This window comes from Lynx rufus, unplaced genomic scaffold (assembly GCF_022079265.1).
Source record: "Lynx rufus isolate CCGP_SWC_20201006 ecotype Redwood Valley unplaced genomic scaffold, mLynRuf1.p SCAF_3, whole genome shotgun sequence".
In the NCBI taxonomy this organism is placed as follows: domain Eukaryota; kingdom Metazoa; phylum Chordata; class Mammalia; order Carnivora; family Felidae; genus Lynx; species Lynx rufus.
The window spans coordinates 202,721,731-202,739,181 of NW_025814845.1; the positions used below are offsets into that span (position 1 = coordinate 202,721,731).

Below are 17,451 nucleotides of genomic sequence, written 5' to 3' on the forward strand. Positions count from 1 at the left end.
CGCCCTGCTACCCCCGGGGCCGCCGCCTCCGCCCCTGGCCCTGATAGTGGCCTGACCCCATTCCTCTCCCAGACCCACCTCCGAGCCATTCTCATCCTCCTGCAGTGAGGCCCTGCCGTCGCCAGGCCTTCCATTCGCGGTCACCTTGTGGGCGAGGCCCCTGGGCCCCGGGCTGGGGGAGGGGACCACCCCGTTGTGTGACACCTCGTGCTGTTCTGTCCCCAAACCTGTTCCCCCGGCCGTACCTGCCAGAGTGTGCCTACATTCCCGATATCCCACTGGAAAGTGAGCTGCTAGGACGTAGACGGCATCCGTTCCGTCGCCGAGTGCCGAGTGGGCGGCGACTTGAGGGAAGAAAGACCGGGAGGGAGACGCCGGGCGACCGCGAAGGGAGAGTGAGTAAAATGAGCAGCCTAGAGGATGCCACGTGGGGGGTCCTGTGCACCGGGGGAAACGGTCCTAGTGGACGGGAGTGCCCGGGCTCGACCCAGCGGGAGCAGCGGAGGGCTGGCAGAGGGGCGGGGGGGGTGGGGTGGGTAGCAGGGGGCACATCCCAAATGCATTCCCTTTTAACCGTATTGTGTGAGGGTCATGCTAGAGGTCTCCGTGCTTTCCCAGCCTTCGTGACATTTTGAAAATATTGTTGGGTCCTAAGCAATTTTACACCAATTTCATGTGCACTCCGTGAGGATATTGATCATTTGTTATATTAACAGAACTAGTCTAACAGCTTCCCGTCGTTCTTGTCATCTTTTGACTGAGCTGGCTGTGAGCTAAGGTTTCCAACTGTATTTTCAAGTTTCCTGTGTCCTTTTTGTACAAATGTTCAGGGATGGTACAAGTTGTTCCCGGCCCCTCCCCGCCCCCCAGGACTTATAAAATTTATTGTCGTTTTCCAGTGTGCGCATCACCTTCTCAGCGGCTTCTAGTCCAGCAGCAGCCTTTCCAGGCAGGCCTAGAAAGCTTCCCTTGAGATTCCCATTTGGGGCAGTGGCATTTCCCGTGCTCCTGAAGTAACCTAGGAAGTTCTGGATAGGAATTCAGTAGCATAGACACCGTCTCCAACCTTTCCAGGCAGACACTAGTGGCTCTTGGGTCCTCATGGCCACTTAGAATATTTCCAGAGTCAGGCAGAGCATAGGTGAAGTTCGCGGGGGTCCACAGTAACCACAGAAAGTGGTTCCTGGCATGACTTAGACTTTTTTCTTTTTTTTTTTTTCCGGTGGCTCTGATGGGTCAAAATGCCCTGGCTGCTGTTTTCACTGTTCCCGTGGCCCACTGGAAAAAGAAGCTGAAATACAGGATGTAGGTTGTCTAATGGACCTGGAACGACGGAGTAAGTGAAAGGGAGTGAGTGAATATCCTATTTTGGTATTCAGTTTTTGCTATGGTACCATACATACAATATCCATTTTTTTCTTCAGATGTGGTTTTCATATGGTACGACTGCAGTGAGCTTGTTTCAGTATTTTTAGAATGGGAATACAAATACGAAATTTATGAGGCTTCTTTTCAAGAAGTGATATCTATGAAGTGTGTACTATGTGTGAGATATGATAGACCAATAGGCCAACAGTCAGGACAAAGTTTTTATGTTATACATAATGTGTCATGTGTCGTGGAAGCCTTATTAGATAATATTTATACCTTTTTTAGCATCATTCATTAGAAACAGTTACTTAGGGGCAGCAAGAACTCACTTTCATAGAGCTCATGGTTTTTGTCATCACTAGGTCAAGTGATGCATGGAAACTATCAAACTTAATGTAAAAAAAGTACTCATGGGTTTTATTTCCTTATGATGTGGTTTCCAAATGGCACATTATATGTTTACTATAAGTTTTGTTTATATCAAGAAGGATGTTTTAGAATGATGATCATACTTATTTCTTATGTAATCCAACTCATATCCTAGTGAGAGGGAAAGCCGGTAAGAGCAGATAATAAAAAAAGGGCCAGCTCAATGTCTGAGCCTGGATAGTCCCCTTGTATGCTTTTGGCTTCTGCAGCCTTGCTTGTCTCTTGCATCAGCCAGCAGCCAGGAATCAGAAGCTTGACTATACTAGTCCCGTCCAATCTGGAAGCAGATATGTATAAAAGATCAGTAGGACCCAAGCCGGGCACTCAGCCTTTGGAGGTGGTACCACTGGGCCAGCACCGGTGTGAAATAAACAGTCTCCTCTGATTCCCTGAGTGCATGTCACTTGTCTCTTCCTGGGTGGCGAGTATTTGCTGTAACATTTTTGGTGCATTGGCCAGGAAGCCGACAGCCATACTGGCCCCTTCAGTCACCATTGTGGGAAGCCAGCGGAGAGGCCAGTCATCGTGGACCCCTGTGATGGAAAGGAAGGCACACTGCTGGGGATTTCACTGGACCCCAACCCCCGCCGGGCCTGACAATAGTTGGCTATCACTTCGCTTGAATGGAATCCTGGAGGAATCAGAAAATTCTGCCAGGATGGGACATGGATTGGGTAAATGTCCCCAAGGACCCAGGACCAAATTCAGCCCCGCCCTAGAGGCATAGGGGGAGCTTGATCACCTCCCAGGCTACACACTTGCCACATAGGACAGGGAAGTCCTGGGTGTAAGTCTGCGATCTGTCTGAATGTATGTGTGAGTGCCTGTGCTCCACAGTCTCAACTACGGAGCCTGAGTGGGTCCTACACTGCAATTCCATGATGACCTCATACGACTCAAGGCAGAATCAGGTCCGCAGAGGCCTGATCCGAGTCAGGGGTTTATATTGACCTGCCTGCCAATGCTAAGAAGTGTCTAAATCCCCGTGAGGGGAGCGGCCAGGTAGATGAAGCAACCTTTTCCCTCGTGTATGTCCTGTGACACCACACATTGGGAGTTACCCATCTAGGATACCAGGACAGATGGGGAGAAAATTTCAAAACCAACTGTTTTGGAGTGTGTGATTAAGAATTTTTTTTCTTATCATTTTACTTGATTTATTTTTTAAATTTACATCCAAATTAGTATATAGTGCAACAATGATTTTAGGAGTAGATTCCTTAATGCCCCTTACCCATTTAGCTCATTCCCCTTCCCACAACCCCTCCAGTAACCCTCTGTTTGCTCTCTCTTTTTAAAAGTCTCTTATGTTTTGTGCCCCTCCATGTTTTTATGTTATTTTTGCTTCCCTTTTCTTATGTTCATCTTGTTTTGTATCTTAAAGTCCTCATGAGTGAAGTCATATATATGTGTTTCTCTGACTGACTAATTTCGCTTAGCATAACACCCTCTAGTTCCATCCATGTAGTAGCAAATGGCAAGATTTCATTCTTTTTGATTGCTGAGTAATACTTCATTGTATATATATACCACATCTTCTTTGTCCATTCATCCATCAGTGGACATTTGGGCTCTTTCCATACTTTTGCTATTGTCGATAGTGCTGCTATAAACATTGGGGTGCATGTGCCCCTTCGAAACAGCATACCTGTATCCCTTGGATAAATACCTAGTAGTGCAATTGCTAGGTCATAGGGTAGTTCTATTTTTAATTTTTTGAGGAACCTCCATACTGTTTTCCAGAGTGGCTGCACCAGTTTGCATTCCTACCAGCAGTGCAAAAGAGATCCTCTTTCTCCGCATCCTCACCAACATCTGTTGTTGCCTGAGTTGTTAATGTTAGTCATTTTGACAGGTGTAAGGTGGTATCTCCTTGTGGTTTTGATTTGTATTTCCCTGCTGATGAGTGATGTTGAGCATTTTTCATGTGTCAGTTGGCCATTTGGATGTCTTCTTTGGAGAAATGTCTATTCATGTCTTTTGCCCATTTCTTCCCGGATTATTTGTTTTTTTGGGTGTTGAGTTTGATAAGTTCTTTATAGATTTTGGATACTAACCCTTTATCTGATATGTCGTTTGCAAATATCTTCTCCCATTCCATTGGTTGCCTTTTAGTTTTGCTGATTGTTTCCTTCGCTGTGCAGAAGCCTTTTATTTTGATGAGGTCCCAATAGTTCACTTTTCCTTTTGTTTCCCTTGCTTTTGGAGACATGTTGAGTAAGAAGTTGCTGCAGCCAAGGTCAAAGAGATTTTTTTGCCTGCTTTCTCCTTGAGGATTTTGATCGCTTCCTGTCTTACGTTTAGGTCTTTCATCCATTTTGAGTTTATTTTTGTGTATGGTGTAAGAAAGTGGTCCAGGTTCATTCTTCTGCATGTCGCTGTCCAGTTTTCCCTTCACCACTTGCTGAAGAGACTGTCTTTATTCCATTGGATATTCTTTCCTGCTTTGTCAAAGATTAGTTGGCTATATATTTATGGGTCCATTTCAGGGTTCTCTATTCTGTTCCATTGATCTGAGTGTCTGTTTTTGTGCCAGTGGCTAAGAATTTTAAAAAGGTGGGGAACACCTGAGTGGCTCAGTCAGTTAAGCATCCGACTTCAGCTCAGGTCATGATGTCACCGTTCATGAATTCGAGCCCTGCATCGGGCTTTGTGCTGACAGCTCAGAGCCTGGAGCCTGCTTCAGATTCTGTCTCTTCCTTTCTCTTTGCTCCTCCCCTGCTTGTGCTCTCTTTCTCTCTCTCTCTCTCAAAAATGAACATGAAAAAAAAAAGAATTTTTAAAAGGGATTTTCAGGGGACTATGGGGTCAGATTGACCCCTGGGAATTATGCACCTTCTCTGAATTAGAATGGCCTACGTTTGGTGTAGGCTGGCCTGCTGAGGACACCCTAGATGTCCCCACAGTCCGAGCTGTTTTTAAAGTAATTACTGGAGACCCCGGCCACCTGGATCAATTCTCATACATTGATCCGTGGTTGGAAATAGCCTAAGCCCAAGGAGGGTCCAGTTCTGCCTTAATAGTAATGGACAATGTAAAGTCTTGTGGCACAGCCTAAGAAGAAGACCTCACAGCAGAAAAAACCGCCCCCATCCTCCAAAAATATTCAGAAGAAGTCCTTCCATTTCCACCACCAAATGCCCCAAGCGGCCCATCAATGGAGGGAGGGGACCCTTACCTGCCTGACAGTCCACCCCTGTCGGTCACACCTTTGCTAGCAGCCAGTCTGCCCTAACCAGGGACACTTGAACCGGTAGGAAGGTGCCTTAGATCTGCACCTCAAGGTACAAGGCCCCCAAGGTCACTGCAGATGCCATTGTGGGAGACTAGGGGTCTCCATAGAATAGGCCCCAGTGGGACCCTACAAGAGGGGGATTGGTTTTCTACTGCCAACTGTTCTCCACTACTGACCTCCTCAACTGGAAACACTACACCCGCCCTACTCTGCGCGGCTGCAGGCAATGATATATCTCTTAGAATCCATATTCCAGACTCACCGCCCTGCCTGGGTCGATTGTAAGCAGCTTCTGTTCACCCTTTTCAATGCAGAAGAGCACTGATGAATTCTCACCAAAGTCAGAAAATGTATACAGACTCAGGCACCAGATGGGCAACTAGACATTGATGCTTGGACACGGGAGCCTATATGCCCAAAGAGGAGCCCCGCTAGGACACCAACACAGAAGCGGAAAGGGCCAGGTTAGAAAGATACCAACTCCCCTTCCTCCAAGGGGTAAAAAAAGCAGGGGCCAAAAAGCCACTGATATTGCAAAGGTATCTGAAGTCCTACAAAAGCCAGAAGAGAGCCCAGGTGACTTCTATGAAAGATTATGTGAAGCCTTTAGAGTTTACACTCCATTCGACCCAGAAGCCCTGGAAAACCAGCACATGGGCAATGCTGCCTTCGTGGGACAGACCCAAAGTGACATTAGACAGAAGCTCCAAAAATTGGAAGAATTCGCTGGACAGAACGTGATGAAACTATTGGAAATCGCCAACAAGGTTTTTGTAAATTGGAATTGAGCTGCCAGAAAGGAGACAGACTGAAGAATGAAACAAAAGGCAGTTCTCCTGGCTGGGGCCTTGGGGCGACTGTCCCCTCCAGAAGGGCCCCCATGGAAACCACGTGGGATTCAAGAACAAAAAAGAAGGGTGCCAGGACAGGATCAGTGTTCCTACTGCAAAGAATTTAGACACTGGAAAAATGAGTGCCCCAATCTCCAAATGAGAAAACCAAAAACTTCCGCTCCACCCAACTGCTACCAACCAGAACCACCTGAGGCTGACCTGATAGGACTGGCAGGTGTGGACTCTGATTAGGAAAGACTGGGCTCTATCCAACTGGGCCCTCATGAGCCCATGGTCAAAATGAAGGTAGGGGGCCAGGCAATAGACTTAATAGTCAACACTGGGGCCAAACACTCTGTGGTGACACACAAGGTGGTACCTCTATCAGGTCAAGAAGTCATCATTGCAGGAGCCACTGGGATGCAAACCCAAAGGCCATTTTGTGTTCCCAGACAATGCCAGCTGGTGGGGCTTACCAAGTAGTTAATGAATTCCTATATTTACCTGACTGCTCGGACTCACTGTTAGGTAGAGACCTCCTAGCCAAGCTGGGTGCAGAAATAGCCTTCATTTCAGATGGACAGATGCAATTGCGCCTAAATAAAAAGGCCCAACCCACGATTTTGTCCCTGACAATACCATGGGAAGAGGAATGGAGATTATATACTTCCCCTCCCGGTGAGCCAACTGTGGCTCCCGAGCTAGAAGCTGAATTCCCTTCAGTTTGGGCAGAAGGAAACCCCCCTGGTCTGGCAAAAAACCACCCCCCAATATTAATTGACCTAAAGCCTGGGGCTCAACCTGTTAAAATATGCCAATATATGGTCCCATGGGAGGAATGCCTGGGGATCCAGATACACTTGGACAGACTACTCAAATGGGGACTTCTAAAACGATGCAAGTCCCCATGGAATACTCCTTGCTGCCTGTGAAAAACCCTGGGACAGATGATTACTGCCCTTACAGGACCTAAGAGCCATTAATGAAGCAGTCATCATGCAGCATTCAGCATTGCCTAACCTATACACTCTACTAGGACTCATACTCTCTGAAGCAGGATGGTTCACATGTCTGGATTTAAAGGATGCCTTCTTCTGTCTCCAGCTAGTGCCTAATAGCCAACCCTTATTTGCCTTTGAATGGGAAAACCCTACCACAGGGGCAAAGGAACAATTCACTTGGACCAGACTGCCACAAGAATTCAAAAATTCACCAACCTTATTCAATAAGGTGCTGGCATCTGACTTAGCCAGTTTTCTGGGACAGGACCTAAGATGTGTCCTTCTCCAATATGTGGATGATTTCCTGCTGGCCAGTCCCATGCAGACCCAGTGCTGGGAGGGAACCAGAGCCCTACTCAGGCTACTAGCAGAGGTGGGATACTGGGTGTCAAAGAAAGAGGCACAGATTTGCCAAGGAAATTAAATACTGGGCTTCAGAATTACCCAAGACAAACAGATGCTGGGAGCCAAAGGGAAACTGGCAGTTTGTGCCATTTCAGTTTCCACTACCCACCGGCAGGTCTGAGAGTTTCTGGGAGTAGCAGGATTCTGACAGATATGGATCGCAGTGTTCTTGGAGTTGGCCACACCTCTTTATAAGGCACTAAAGGAGGAAGAAAGGGCACCCCTTTTCTGGGGTGCTAACCGAGAAAAGGCATTTGAAACCATAAAGACAAAACTCACACACTGGCCTTGGGACTCCCAGATGTATCATGAGATTTCAACCTGTTCATACATGAGAGCAATGGGGTGGCCCTGGAGTTTCTTACCCAGGAATTTGGACCTTGGCAAAGACCAGTGGCATACCTTTTAAAGCAATTTGACTCAGTTGCGGCAGGATGGCCCCCTGAGGGCCCTGGCAATCACCACACTTTTAATCAAGGAAGCAGACAAACTCATGTTGGGGCAAAACCTAAACATTAGGGTTCCCCCATTCTGTTATTACCTTGATGGATGCCAGAGGGCAACACTGGCTAACTCATGCTCAGATGACACAATATCAGGACTACTATGTGAAAACCCATGAATAAGATTGGAAGGCATAAACACCCTAAATCCTACCGCTTTCTTGCCTGCAGGGGTGTGGCCCCCAGAGCATGATTGTGTAGGGGTACTTGATGAAGTCTGTTCTAGTCGACCTGACCTATCAGACAAGCCCTTACAAAATCCAGACCTCATGCTCTACACTGATAGCAGCAGCTTCATGAACGATGGCAAGATATATGCTGGTTATGCAGTAGTCTCTGATTTTGATGTCATAGAAGCAAAGGTCCTTCCACATGCATGGTCAGCCCAAAGAGCGGAACTGTGGGCCCTAATGAGAGCGCTAGAACTCAGTAAAGACAAAAGAGCCAACATATACACTGACTCGCGCTTTGCCTTCACCATTGTACATATACATGGGGCTCTATATAAGGAGAGAGGACTTTTGACTGCAGGGGGAAAAGAAAAAATCGAGAAGAATCCTAAAACTATTAAGGGCAGTCTGGGAACTGAGGGGGGTAACAGTCATCCACTGCAAGGGGCACCAAAGAGGAAAAGACTCAGTGTTGGAAGGTAACCGATGGGCAGACACCGCAGCTAAACAAACAGCAGAACAAACAACATCCTCAAAAATCATGCTGGCTCTGGAACTGCCAACTTCCCCAAGGTACACAACCCAAGAAACAAAATGGGCACAACAGGAAAAGGGAAGCAGACAAAAGAAGGATGGTGGGTACTTCCAGATCAAAGAGTCTATGTACTGGAACAGCTAGCCCACCAGGTGATTCTCCCAACAGCATGAGCTCACCCACCTAGGAAAAACTGCCCTTGAAACCTTAGTAAGTTGTTACTATGTAATTGCTTGGTTCCCATCCCTCTGTGCCTTGATCTTTTAATGCTGCCTCCTCTGTGCTCAAAATAATGCCAAATAAGGCGCCCTTGGCCCATGGGGATCTAAATGCTATGGTTAGGCACCTTTCGAAGATTTGGAGGTAGACTTTACCAAAATAAGACCCAGTGGAGGATACAAATTTCTTCTGGTATTCATCTGCACGTTTTTTGGCTAGGTTGAGGCCTACCCCACACGCACCAAAAAGGCAAGAGAAGTAACTAAGGCTCTGCCAAGAGATATCATCCCCAGACATGGAATGCCATTAACCATAGACTCAGACAGTGGCCTGGCTTTTGTGGCTGAGGTGGTGCAAAAAGTAGCCAAAACCGTAGACATCCAATGGAACTTACACGCAGCCTACCAACCCCAGAGTTCAGGGAAGGTGGAACGTATGAACTGGACCCTTAAGTCAGCCATGGCAAAACTATGTCAGGAAACTAACTTGTCCTGGCCAGATATACTACCCCTACCTCTTCTCCAAGTATGCTGCACACCCCAGACAAAAATAGGATTATCCCCATTTGAGATCCTATATGGAAGGTCCCCTCCACTAGTCAAATTCAGGGGAGACCTGACACAGCTAGGGAATTTGGAAATACAAAAACAACTACAAGGATTAGGGAAAACTATATTTGAGATACATAGATGGGTGACAGGATACCCATTTCTCTAGGAATAATTGTACACCCCCCACAAACCTGGGATCAGGTTCGGATAAAAGATTGGAAAAAGGAACCACTCAAACCTACCTGGAAGGGACCCTATTTAGTTGTGCTAACCACACCCAGCCCTCAAGGTTGCAGGACTAACCGCCTGGATCCACCATTCTCAAGTAAAGGCAGGCCATCTGTCACCTGACAACCACTTGGAATGGAAAGTAACTGCTAACCAGAATAATCCTCTACAGATCACCCTTAAGAAAAGAGCAGATGATACGCAGCCTGCAGCCAACACGTAAGAACTCTCTGTAACCAGAAGCTTGAGGAAATCACCAAATGACTTAAATGAACTATAGCAAATTGTTCTCTCGAATTTCAATGTCATCCCCTACCTATTTCTCTTTCCATACTTGTTATACTCTTTGCTGTATGGCTTATCCAAGTTTCTTCTGCAGATTTGCGTCTCAGTCACAAACTCTTGTTAGCCTCCTTCTACTTACTAATGTCAGGATCTCTTATGCTCCTTAGATTTATATGATCTGAGTTGTGATTGACGTCCTTCACTGCATGTTGTTCTCTGTCTTTATTACCTGTCTCCTACCCCAGGATGGAATTGCCCTATCTCCTGTCCTTGTTGCACATATTCCTGTTCCTAACCTGCTCAAAAGGAGTCTTCTCACTCACGCCATGCAAATGCATGATTTATCATTTCCCCCTTGTCCCTCAAGGCCTGAGGAGCCACTCTGTGCTCCCCACCGCTGGACCCCATCTACTGTCTTCATGAGGGACAAACTTGTGTTACAGGCGCATAAGGTTGCACTGCCTGCTACCCCATTCGGCCTCCTAAAGAGACCATTCCTCCCCCTGTGCCCTTCCTGACTCTTGCTCCAACCCCTCCCCTTGTACCAATTCCTTCCCCTGCTCCTCTGGTCCACATAGGTAAAACAACAATACCACCATGCCCCTGTGCCACCGTGTACACCTGCATGCTGAAAAGATGTTTTGATACCAGGAGAGTCACTCCTTGTACCAGAAATGGGACAACTTATTGGACAGGAAAAATGAAAATAAAACGTTATTGGGGGACCTGCCCTGATGTTCCTCATGCCTGTTGTGTCACTTCTGACCTAACCCTTCAACCTCTGGCGTAACATAAATCAGGTAGACCACCTGTCTTAGATCCTTGTCTGGACCAAGTGTTAAATGCAATTCATCACCTCCTCAATGATATCAATCCCAGCCTGGCCAGAGCCTGCTGGCTCTGCTTGTCCACAGGACACCCGCTATGCAGCTACTCTGATAACACAGGCAACTGTAAGTGTTACCCTGTTAACTGAAGATCCAGACCCGCACATGGTGAGACCTGTACTAACTGGAGTCTAACTGTCCCAAATGGCTCCCAGGTGCCTGGCAAACACAATGGGAACAGAGCCAGTTGGCAATCTGACCATTGGCCAGTGCAATCAAACTCTTGACAGTCAGGAACTCACTCATTTTCCCACAACCCATCCCTGGTGTCAACCCCTCCCAGGGCTTCTCTTTGTATGTGGGACAGATGCCTACCTATGCCTACTGGTCGATTGGGTGGGCATCTGTACATGGCCTTCCTCACTCCTCAGAAAAACATTTTTCCCAACAATCGGTCTCTTATAGTACCCTTGGCAGCATATACTCAATCAAAAAGAGCCATTCAAGTCATACCCCTGCTGATTGCCTTAGGAATAACGGCACTGGAATAGGAGGAATAGTCTCCTCAACCACTTATTGTCATAAATTATCTAAGGACCTAACAGATGACATAGAATGGGTTATCAAATCTCTGGTGGTTTTACAAGACCAAATAAACTCCCTAGCAGCGGTAATCTTGAAGAACAGAAGAGGGCTGGACCTGCTAACTGCCGAAAGGGGAGGATTATGTCTCTTCCTAAATGAAGAATGTTGCTTCTGTGTCAACCAATCAGGGGTAGTTGGAGATACGGTCCAGCAGCTAAGGGAGTGAATCAACAAACGGAAGCAGGAATTAGCAGACTCATGGAACTCTTGGAGCAACATATGGAATTAGGCATCCTGGCTCCTCACTTTAGCTGGTCTTCTCCTAATGCTTTTCATAGCCCTCCTGTTTGATCCTTGTATTCTTAATATGCTAACCAGGTTTGTTTCCTCTCGCCTAGAAGCTGTCAAACTCCAGATGATGGTTTAGTTGGACCATTCTAGCTGTCACTACTCTCCTTCGGATGGCAAAGAATCCTAGCTGTCACATTCCTCTCTTCGACATCCCTGCCCAGCAGGAAGAAGCCAGAATGGTCTTCGCTCCTCCTCCTGTGGCAGCAAAGGGTTTCCTGCCCCCACAAAATGATTTTCTCTAAGTCTGCTACAGCAGCTTGAGAATCAAGAGGCGGGAATGAGAAGGAAAGCTGGTAAGAGCATATTCAAAAAAAAAAAAAAAAAATGGCCAGGTAGATGTCTTGCATGCTTTTGTCTTCCAGGAACCAGAATCTTCACTATCCTAGTCCCGCCCAACCCGGAAGCACATATGTATAAAGGATCAGTAAAACATGAGCTGGGTGCTCAGCTTTTGAAGGTGACTCGGTGGGGCCAGCACTGGTGCAAAAGTCTTTTCTGATTCCCCGAGTGCACGCTGCTTGTCTCTTCCTGGGTGCTGAGTGTTTGCTGTAACACTAGGAGCGAAATTCATTTTACTTCTCTCTTAGAAAAATATTAGATTACTATTTGTATGTGTTGATTTTTCCAAAATGCTGAAAATAGAAATTCACTAAATAGGATAGGGCATGAAAATTCATCTGAAAACAATCTGTCATTCAGAGACAATTCTTATTTTGGTTCATATAAATGTGTTCATGCATGTGTTTTCCAGGGAAGCTGGACTTAGGATCCATTTCTGCCTGTCTCCAAAGCCCTGCCTATACCAAACATCAGGCCACAGCCCTGTCTCCGTGCTGACTGCCTTTCTGCACTTCCTGCCAGCCACCCTCATGTCTGGACTTCTGGGTTTGTGTTCTTTGTCTGGGGCTGTTGATGGACCACGAGGAGGTCCTTGGGTATCCTGTTTCCCAGCTACTAGAGGATGACTTGCGACAGCATCCCAGATTCTGGCACGTACTTAGAAAATTCTGCACAGGCACCAGCAGGTAGACACCAATGTGGAAATGAATTCTTTCCAACCCAATGGCCAAGAAAGATTTTTTTTTTAATTTTTAATGTTCATTTTTGAGCGTGAGAGACAGAGCATGAGTGTGGAAGGGGCAGAGAGAGAGAGAGAGAGAGAGAGACAGAATCTGAAGCAGGTCCAGGCTCTGAGCTGTCAGCACAGAGCCTGATGTGGGGCTTGAACCCACAAACCACAAGATCATGACCTGAGCCAAAGTCAGATGCTTAATGGACTGAGCCACCCAGGTGCCCCAAATAAAGAATTCTTGAGACATTTTTGGTACAAAAAAAAAGTGGTTTTATTAAAGCACAGGAACAGGACCCATGGGCAGAAAGCATTGCACTGAGATTATGAAGACTGACTACTAGAAGGTTTTCCATTCTATAGAGGGGAGGGTGACCTTAGGGCTCCAGGAAATTGAGTCTATAGGTTCCTTGAGGTCTATTATTATTATTTTTAAAGACTAAAATTTTTTTTAACGTTTATTTATTTTTGAGACAGAGAGAGACAGAGCATGAATGGGGAAGGGCAGAGAGAGAGGGAGACACAGAATCGGAAGCAGGCTCCAGGCTCTGAGCCATCAGCCCAGAGCCCGACGCGGGGCTCGAACTCACGGACTGCGAGATCGTGACCTGAGCTGAAGTTGGATGCTTAACCGACTGAGCCACCCAGGCGCCCCTTGAGGTCTATTATTAACATGGTGTTTTTCTTGTAAATCATTAAGACAGTTACAATCTGGCTGCCTGGGTGGCTCAGTTGGTTGAGCGTCTGGCTCTTGATTTTGGCTCACGTCATGGTGCCAGGGTCATGAGATGGAGCCATGTGTCAGGATCCTGGCTGAGCGTAGAGCCTGCTTGAGATTCTGTCTTTCTCTGCCCCTCTGCCTTGCTCACAGTGTCTCTTAAAAAAAAAAAAAAAGGACAGTTACAAACTCTAGTGGTTTCATGTCCAGCATGACTGTAATTGATGTGACTTGATCTGGGGTCTGGGAAGGAATTGAGATGTTTTTGGTGCAAGAAAAAGGTGTTTTTATTAAAGCACAAGGACAGGACTCTTGGGCAGAAAGAGCTGCACTGGGGTTGTGATTGGTTATATGCTTTTAAGTGGAGGAATGTACAAATCAGTTTCCAAAGGGATATTCACACGTTAAAGATGACATAGGATCCAGGAGCCCTGGCTATTATTGTCAAGATAAGGTGGTTTTTTTGCCTCTAGCAAAGCATTAAGATTGGAAGTTCCTGGAGGAATGTCATACTCTGCAGATCTCAAGTATTTGTCAATGGGCTGCAAGTTATAAGGAGATTTAATGTTATCTGCATTTCCTTTTGCCTTTGTTTTCCACATCAGCTAACCGTTTCTTTTCTCCCTGCCTATGTTCTCAGGCAGTCACCAGTACCTGAGGAATGTTTTACCCACCCCACCTTAACTGGGGGACGTTTGGAGGGTGTCTGCTCAGTGTAACTCACACATTCTGTACAATGTAGTCTCCCAAGTCTCCCAGAGTCTAGATTAGAAAAATGAATGCAGGGTGCAACAGAAATTCATGTTCAATTTAGACACCTCATTTTTTTTCCTTCAGCTGTACAGTTTCTTGCAAGGTAAGAAATGCAAAGCCATGTGAAGATATGGATTGTCATGTGTTTTTGTTTTGAGCAATGTAAACTTACTTTCCTAAAATATTTTACATGAGGGAAAGTTAAACGCAAAATATCAGCCATCATGTTGAATAAAATATGAGATGGGACTAAATAACATTTTACAGAGACCTGGTTTACTCTTTACTAGAAAAACACACTTCTACAATGTAGAGGATGATGACATGCAGGGGGTTTTCCTTGTTCACCTTTTACCTGGCAGTAAACCTGTATTACATCATTTTGCTTTAAAAAAATGGATATGGTCTAGGTTAGGTAATTATCAATTGGCAACATGATATTGATATAAAACTGCTCTTGGCCAGATACAATAATGGACAATTATGACAACCATAGATAAAGGGAGAAGTTATGTCCCCTTCCCAAAATCACTGTGCCAAATCTGTGTTCAGCTCACGATTTCAAGTATTTAAAACTTCTGTTTCTATAAATATAAATAGAATAACCTTTAAAAATAGGGTACAAGGTATACATTTTTTTTTTTATAATTTTTTTTTTAACGTTTATTTATTTTTGGGACAGAGAGAGACAGAGCATGAACGGGGGAGGGGCAGAGAGAGAGGGAGACACAGAATTGGAAACAGGCTCCAGGCTCTGAGCCATCAGCCCAGAGCCCGATGCGGGGCTCGAACTCATGGACCGCGAGATCGTGACCTGGCTGAAGTCGGACGCTTAACCGACTGCGCCACCCAGGCGCCCCTACATTTTTTTTTCTAACTCAGCAAACACATGGAATATTCTCATTTCTGTTCTAGAAACTACCTATAAACACATAGATACATACGTTACAGCAAATGCTCAGCGCCCAGGAAGAGACAAGTGGCACACCCTCGGGGAATCAAAAACTGTATTTATCACCGGTGCTGGCCCAGCAGTCACCTCCAAAGGCTGAGCATCTGGCTTAGTATGGGTTTTACTGATCTTTCATGCCTATGTGCTTCCGGGTTGAATGAGACTACTAGTCAAGCTTCTGGTTCCTGGTTTCTGGCTGATGGAAGAGGCAAGCAAGATTACAGAAGCCAAAAGCATTCAAGGGGAGTATCCAACCTTGGACATCGGGCTGGCCCTTTTTACTTGTGTTTACCAGCTTTCCTTCTCACACAGGGCACCGAGATTGAATGCTACTAGAACAATTTCCTCATAAATTACCATTTTACCAAGTACTAATATACATAATCTCAGAAGAGGAAGTACAGTGCTGAAATCAAAACCGTTTTTTAAATGCAAATTATCAGTGTGATACATTATTTTGAACAAAGGAGAAACTGGCAATATATGAAGTTGTGTGCTATTAGAAGGCCTGTCCCCCTGCTTAAAACAAATGAGAGAAAGTGACTTTGAAAGCCGGTTAGATATATGTGAAACTTTAAAAGAACTTAGAAAAACACTTTCTGAATTTGGAAAAAAAGGTAAGGTACTGGAATACTTCCATTTGGGGTGTAAATAAAATTTTGGAATTTCAAATATGTTAGTACATCTGTTTTTTCAGCTACTTTATATAGAGTTATAAGGAAATGAAACATTAAAAGCCAGTAGAAGCATGTACATAGGGGCCCCATTTCCCCTTGGTGTGCTAAAAAACCTGCATTCAACCCTGTCAATTTGAAGGTCTAATTGGCTTTATTAAACGGTTTGTGGGTGGGGGGACATTGCATCCGGCAAGGAGAGGAGGCTCCTCTGAGTGAAATAGGAAAAGGTTTTTAAAGGCCAACGGAGGGGATTAAAAAGAAAAAGTGTACTAGCAAGGAATGCATGTTCAGGCAAAGTTGCCTCTGGGTGGAGGCTGGGGTCCATCTGACCTGCTCCGACTGCCCCGGAAGTTCCACTTTGGCCTCGCAGACTCCCGCGGTGGCTGTCCTTTGAGCGCCCGCGCCGAGTGCCCCTAAAGCGGCACTGCGAAGGCGGAGAGTGGCCCACGCGGGGACACCCTGGAGCGAGGCTCTGCGTTCCCTGCCTGAGAGGAGCCTCCAGGAGGCGGGGCGCAGCCCCTCCCCAGCCCATAGCCGTCAGTGCGCGTGTCTCCCCCGTCCTTCCCCACCCCAACCATGGTGGAAAGCTCACGCGCCCCTCTCCCCCCAGAAAGGGCAGGTTTGCGCACCACCTGCTGGCCGCCGGGAGCAGCGCAGGGGCTCAGAGCCTCCCGTTTAGTGTTGTCTGGCACCCCAGCTGGGGTGGGACGTCAAAGCCAAGAACCTAGAAGGGTTAAAGGAAAATTATTTTTCTTCGGGGCACCTGGGTGGGCACGGTCATTGAGCATCTGAATTCGCCTCAGGTCCTGATCTCATGGTTAATGGGTTCAGGCCCCAAAATGGGCTTTGTGAGGACATGGCAGAGCCGGCTAGGATTCTCTCCCTCCCTCAAAAATAAATATTAAAAGATTTTAACAATTATTTTCCTTCAATAGTTTGGTGGTCTATGGTGGCACCTTTTGAGGCAGTGGCAGAGTGAGCACACTCACTCTGGAGCTGCGGGTGGGATCCTGAAAACTGGGAGAGCCAGAATAGAGTAAGACTTCCTTCCAAAATCATCTCTCCCAGATAGTGCCTGGCCAAGAAAAGAAAAGAAACATTACTTGTCCCCTCTGCCAACCTGAAAACGAGCTACAATGAAAGGCAGGTAAGTGTTTATTTGGGATTAAAGAATTGCAGTTTGGGGAGCACCAATTCCAGCAGTAACCAGAAAAGTGTCCCATCTGTGGGGTGAAAGCAAGGGGTTTTCAGGAGACGAAGAGGGGCAATTACATGGCTTGGATGAAGAAAATACCCACTGGTACTAACAGGCAGTAACTATGACCAATTCTGGAGAATATCTCATGGGCACTTGCAAAGAGTGTTTTTTTGCTGCTTTTGGATGAAGTATGTGTGTGCAGTGTACCTCTCTGAAGTCCATCTCATCTAACGTCACTTACGGTTGATGTTTTCTGATTTTGTCTGAATATTTCATTCATTGTTGGAAGGGTGTATTAACACCCCCCTTCTATTACATAACTCTCTCTCCCTTAACATCTGTTCATATTTGTTTTATACATGTAGGTGCTCCTATGTTGAGTGAATAAATATTTACACACTATATCCTATTGTTGAATGGACCCCTTATTGTAAGGTAATACCCTTCTTTGTCTCAATAATGGCATTTTATTCTTTTTAATCTTTACATTTATTTTTGAGAGACAATGGGGGAGGGGCAGAGAAAGAATGAGACAGAATCTCAAGCAGGCTCCAGG

General features: G+C 46.0%; 1 long non-coding RNA gene across 1 annotated transcript; it reads left to right on the plus strand.

Moving 5' to 3' along the window:
- LOC124520602 (uncharacterized) lies at positions 1-12,503 on the plus strand. Its single transcript, XR_006964344.1, has 3 exons — positions 1-395; positions 1,289-1,336; positions 12,280-12,503. It is a non-coding gene; the product is annotated as an uncharacterized LOC124520602 (long non-coding RNA).
- The last annotated feature ends 4,948 nt before the right edge of the window (positions 12,504-17,451 follow it).